Here is a 5,606-nt window from a genome sequence, read left to right on the forward strand (position 1 = left end):
GGCCAGATTTTCTTTATAGGTGAACCAGGTGAAATAATCAGCTAATGTGTGAGAGCAGGTTAGTAACCATGGTGTTACGGATCATGTCAGCTGTGCACTGGTTCAGCTATAATGAAAACCTGGCCAGGGGGGGGATGCATGAGGACCGCAGTTTAGAGACACTGCTCTATATAACTCAGGATTTAAAAAAAAAAAAAAAAAAAAATCTATAGCTATGAATTTAGTGTCAAATTAAAATCTTGCCAAGACCTAAACTTTATAGGGTATTAGGCAGCTATTTACAGAGTCATGTGTTATTGACCATTTATAAAGTGCACAACTTTAAGACAATATCTTTATTTAATAAGTAACCAACAAATGTTAGACAAGATTTAACAATAGATTGTGCAGTTTATAACAACTCAGTTCTCAAGCACCATTGGTAGTCTTCAGTGGCTGCAGCTGCATTTCTCAGCAACTTTTTTGCACTCACAGTTCTTGCCACATTTACTGCACTCTGGCTGTTGTTCGTTCTGTCCAGCTGTGTGAGGAGAGAGATAACAAGTTAGTAAGAACTCTTTATGAGCAATTAGTAGCCAACATTCCCCAGACCTCACTAATCAGACATGCAAACTGCTTTTCACTGACATTCCAGCTGCCTATCTTCTACTAAGACAAAAGAAAAGTCCACGAGTTTCACAGGCAGGCCAGAATTTGGTGTACATCATAAAGGGACAGTCTAGTCAAAATGTAAGATTGCTTGTCCTATCTGAATTAAGTTTAACTATCCAATTTACATTTATCAAATTTGCTTTGTTCTTATATTTTGTTGAAAGCTAAACCTAGGTAGGCTCATATGCTAATTTCTAAGCTCTTGAAAGCCGACTCTTTGCATTTTGAGAATTTCACAGCTAGACAGTGCTAGTTCATGTGTGCCATAGGAGAGAAGGAGAGAAAGAGAAAGATCCCATCTCTTTAAAATGACAGTGCTCGAGTAGGGTAAATATGAAGAAAGGCCATTTCCAGTCAAACACTTTGCAATTTTCATTTTTTTTTTTACCTTTTTAAAACCCATTTTAAATTAACTTATAATTTTCTTCAATTAACATTTTCCTTAGTTCTTTGTTAAAGAGTAATTCTAGGTGAACTCAGAAGTGTGCAATCTGGCAGCAGTGATAGCCACGGTTTATAGCGATGGTATAAATTGTGCTGCCAAGGAATGCTTAGGACAGTGCTTTCCAAACTGTGTGTCGGGACACACTAGTGTGTCGGCAGCAGTGTGTAGGTGTGTCCCTGCTTCAGCACAAATTTTTTAAAATTTAATTTTTTTTTAACTTTTTTTTTTGGTTTCTGACTTTCCGCCTGCCTGCTTCGCATATCACATGGTTGACACGTGATTGATACCTAGGGGGTCATAGATCATCTTAACCTATGGGCGCAGCTTAGCGGGAACTGTAACTATTCCCTTTGGTGTCACATCGGCTCCTGACTGCATGTGTAGTCTCCTAAATCGGCTCGTGACTGCATGTGTAGTCTCCTAAATCGGCTCGTGACTGCATGTGTAGTCTCCTAAATCGGCTCGTGACTGCATGTGTAGTCTCCTAAATCGGCTCGTGACTGCATGTGTAGTCTCCTAAATCGGCTCGTGACTGCATGTGTAGTCTCCTAAATCGGCTCGTGACTGCATGTGTAGTCAGTGAGTGGGACAGCAGTGTGTTTGCAGCGCGGGCAGTAGTCAATCGGACTCACCGAAGCACTGAGGGCGGCAGCTTAAACGCTGAGCTGAAGTCAGAGGGTTTTTTTTTTGCAGCTAGCTCCCGGTAGTGCATTGCTGCTCCTGCTCTTGATATATGGATAGGAAGGGGAAGCTTAAAAATGCTTGATGATGAAATGCGAGTGTCTTTATCTAATATTCCACCAAATATTCTGAAATTGTGTTCATCCTATTAACCTCATACATCCCATTAAAATAGTAAGTAGCCGTTGGTGTTATTAAACTTTTTTTAATTCTTGCACACACATTTTGTTATTATATCATTTATGCATGTGTCCGTATCTCTTAAAACAAGTTAGTTTAACCTCCTGTTTGCCAGTACAACTGAATTACTGTGTCGCGAAATGATGTAGGTCTAAAAAGTGTCGCCAACATAAAAAGTTTGGAAAGCTCTGGCTTAGATCATCATATCAGCCTGGTTAAAGGGACAGTACACCATAAAAAATTTTTTCCCATTAATGTATTTTCAATTATTTGTTATACCAGCTACAGGGTAAAATGTTTTAGAATTTGCATAGCTGGTTTTGTGCTTTTAAACCACAGCCTATTACAATGGGTTGAGCTTCCAGCTAATATAGGATCTCATTATGTTATCCCTTTTATTCACACAGACTTGCTTCCTTATCTTATATCTGTTCCTAAACCAAAGCTCAATATTAGAAAGAACAATAGAAAATTAACATTGTGTTACTTAAACTATCCTACAACCCACTGAGCATATACTCCAAATCAACGTTTAGTATAGGTTATGATACCACAGGCTAAATCAGCTATTTCATATGCTGAAATAGGGGTAAAGGAGCTACTTGTAAACAATGTAATACACTTCATGTAAAATTGAACATTGGGAACAATTTAAAGGGGAAAACATTTTTGGGTTAACGGTCCCTTTAAGCTACAGGCTATGGATCATAAGTGTAACGGACTTCACTGTCCCCTTAACACATCATGCACATGACAAGTTATGTCAAAGTGGCTTAATCAGGATGCACAGCTGTAAGGGAGCTGGACGACCCCTTGATATCAATACCCTTAGCAGCTACAAACCTCCAAGACCCTGCATTCAAAAAAGAGAATTGCCTGCTCTTGGGGAAGTGCTAGAAAGCAGATCTTTTAAATGATTTAACAAACAAATAAAAAAGGGGGGGGGAGAGGAACAGGGATTTGCTTGGGATGCTAGTTTATTGTGCATAAAATGTCATAAACCCCTAATTGTATCTGTATAGTCAGGTGATCAATGAAATCCTCAAAAAAAAAAAACACAACTAATTTCTGTATTGCGTAACTGGGCCACTAATCTATATCATAACCCCCAAAAGCCCAGCCACTGTTTCACATGTGGGACAATGTGGTAAGATGATCATAGGAACAGCTGAAGGCACTGGGCTAGGCGAGTCAAAATTAAACTTGCAAGAATCAAATAGACCATATAATTTTTTTCTCTTTGTATCCATTGTTGAAAATGCACACATCCTACCCTAGTGGGAGCTAGCTTATGTTAGGTGCCTGCATACATTTGTCTCTTGTGATTGGCTAACTAGATGTTTTCAACTAGCTGCCAGTAGTACAATGCTGATCATTCAGCAAAGGATAAGAGAATGAAGCACACAAAAAAAAATAAAAAAAGATACCCAAATCATTAATTACATTTTTGATATTTCCTGTAGCAAAAAAAAAAAAAACCCTCAAAAATAGCTCAGCACTGGGGTGGGGCCCAGGGGTGAAACGGGCTTAGCAGCAATAGGGATAAGTATTACATATACACTTACTTTTTTTGCAGTCTTTGCATTTGCAGTTTTCACACTTACAATTGTCTCCACAGTTACAGGGGCCACCTACAGAAAAAAAAAAATTATGGGTGTAGCATTGATACATCATTTTTACCTAGTCACCTACAAAACAGAACAAGGTCTTCATCCTGTGTGCTATGAATCCACATACAGATTATGACATTAATATAAATTTGATACAATCAGTATCTAATGCATTAGAAAAAATCTTTATACAAATTATATATTTTAGATTTTTTTTCTTAATATTGTACAGCATCGCTTTGGTGTCCACAAACTTTCCATATACTGTACTAGTCTCAGATTACAGAAATAATCAGTTGCTACAGGAACCATTCAGTGGTCTCGGTAGGACGCAAAGCAAGCCTGACTGGTTAGCAGATACCCCCCCCCCCCTTCAGAGTTAGAACCCTGGTTTATTAGAACGTTATCACCTCCCCCAACAGCAGCTAATACCTAATAGGTGTCACCTATATCAATAGGTTCCTGCCATCTGTATTCACTGTCCTCCTGCTTTACCACAAAGCTCATCCATCCTACGTTTAACCTGCTTATCATTTGATCTTGTACTGATCGTTATGTAGACCTTATAACAGACTACTGTAAGAAATATGCCCACTATAAAACTGCCCTTTGTAGTTATCTTAAACAGAATGTATAGAGAAATCGTTACCCATATAAATCCCCATCCTACAACCTCACCTGTAGCACAGCTGCAGTTCTGGGATTCCATCGTTCTCTTCTAGTTGTCTCTGTGTCTCTCCAGAAGATCGATGCACAAATGAAAATACGCAGTGAGTACTGCAGCTGGGCTCCTGTTATATACAGATCTGGTGCTGAGTGCAAAACACACAGACAGGTGAAAAGCACACACCCACTGCACCACGTGATACACAGACGCCGTGTCTGCAATACGTACAGAGAATGTAGCTACAAGCAGAGTGCGGATTAGGACTTTCTTACCCTAAATTTTATTGCTCAAAGCATATTTTGTTTTGTTTTTTATGATCGCAAAGTTAAAACCACTGCCCCTTTTTATGCTATATGGCGACATCAAAAATAATCATCATACTAATGTGATTTTCTAAATATTTAATGTAAAATTGTATATAAATATTTGTTTTAACTCCTTTACCACTTCTTCTTTGTATTAAAAAGAGTGTTTATGAAAAAGTCTCGGTAATTATGAAGCCCAGAGAGGCAATGAATTTGTATTATTTTTTTCTAACTTATGTTGACAAAACAATTTATGTCGACAAAAATGGTTTTCTCAACATTATAAGTTGGAAACAAATAAAAATGCATGGCCTCTCTGAGTTTAAAATCTTCCACTAAATACAACATGTAGAGAAAATAACTTGTGTAAACTATTTACAAATCTTTACAAGTCAGAAGACTAGCTTTTCCCACAGAAACTCTCTGATTACATTGTTTCCAATGCAGCAAAGGATACATACATAAATATCTATTTAAAAATACTTAGAAATATGATTTTACACTTTACTCACTGAAAAGGGCTCCAATGCACTTATATGTCTATATATGTATCCATATGTATTTTTGTGTTTATATGTGTATATGTTTGTTTGTAAATACATATATACACATATAAATACATATGAAGCCATTCGTCTGCCTTTATTTTCTAACACCTGAGACCTCATTTGTTTGAGCCCTTTTTTTTTACTTTTTTTTATTTTTTAGATAGTGTTATTATGAGTGAATCTAGGAAGAAGGAGACACAGAGGCACGAATATGGCCTGGTAACGTCTAAACAAGAGTAGAACAGGGTGACATAGAATGGTACTCACAAAGGTGCAGAAGGCGCAGGCTGAATCAATTAGCAGTGGTCCAGCTCACTGTATGCCCACAATGGAAACACTCAGATGGATACCAATAAGTAATCAAGCTTCTATTCCTAGGCTATGGGCATTGTTTTATATCACTCGCAGGAATAGAAGCTTGATTCACTGCCTTACTGGTATCCATCTGAGTGTTTCCATTGTGGGCATATAGTGAGCTGGACCACTGCTAATTGATTCAGCTTGCGCCTTTTGCACCTT

The 5,606-nt window shown here is 37.9% G+C and overlaps 1 long non-coding RNA gene across 1 annotated transcript; it reads right to left on the reverse strand.

The window, feature by feature from the left end:
* Nucleotides 1-320: 320 nt before the first annotated feature.
* LOC128642057 (uncharacterized) lies at nucleotides 321-4,378 on the reverse strand. The gene is made up of 3 exons (XR_008399618.1): nucleotides 4,246-4,378; nucleotides 3,523-3,588; nucleotides 321-520 (listed from the first exon to the last, which is right to left on the reverse strand). It is a non-coding gene; the product is annotated as an uncharacterized LOC128642057 (long non-coding RNA).
* Between the last annotated feature and the right edge of the window lie 1,228 nt (nucleotides 4,379-5,606).

Source organism: Bombina bombina, chromosome 1, assembly GCF_027579735.1.
Source record: "Bombina bombina isolate aBomBom1 chromosome 1, aBomBom1.pri, whole genome shotgun sequence".
Lineage (NCBI taxonomy): Eukaryota > Metazoa > Chordata > Amphibia > Anura > Bombinatoridae > Bombina > Bombina bombina.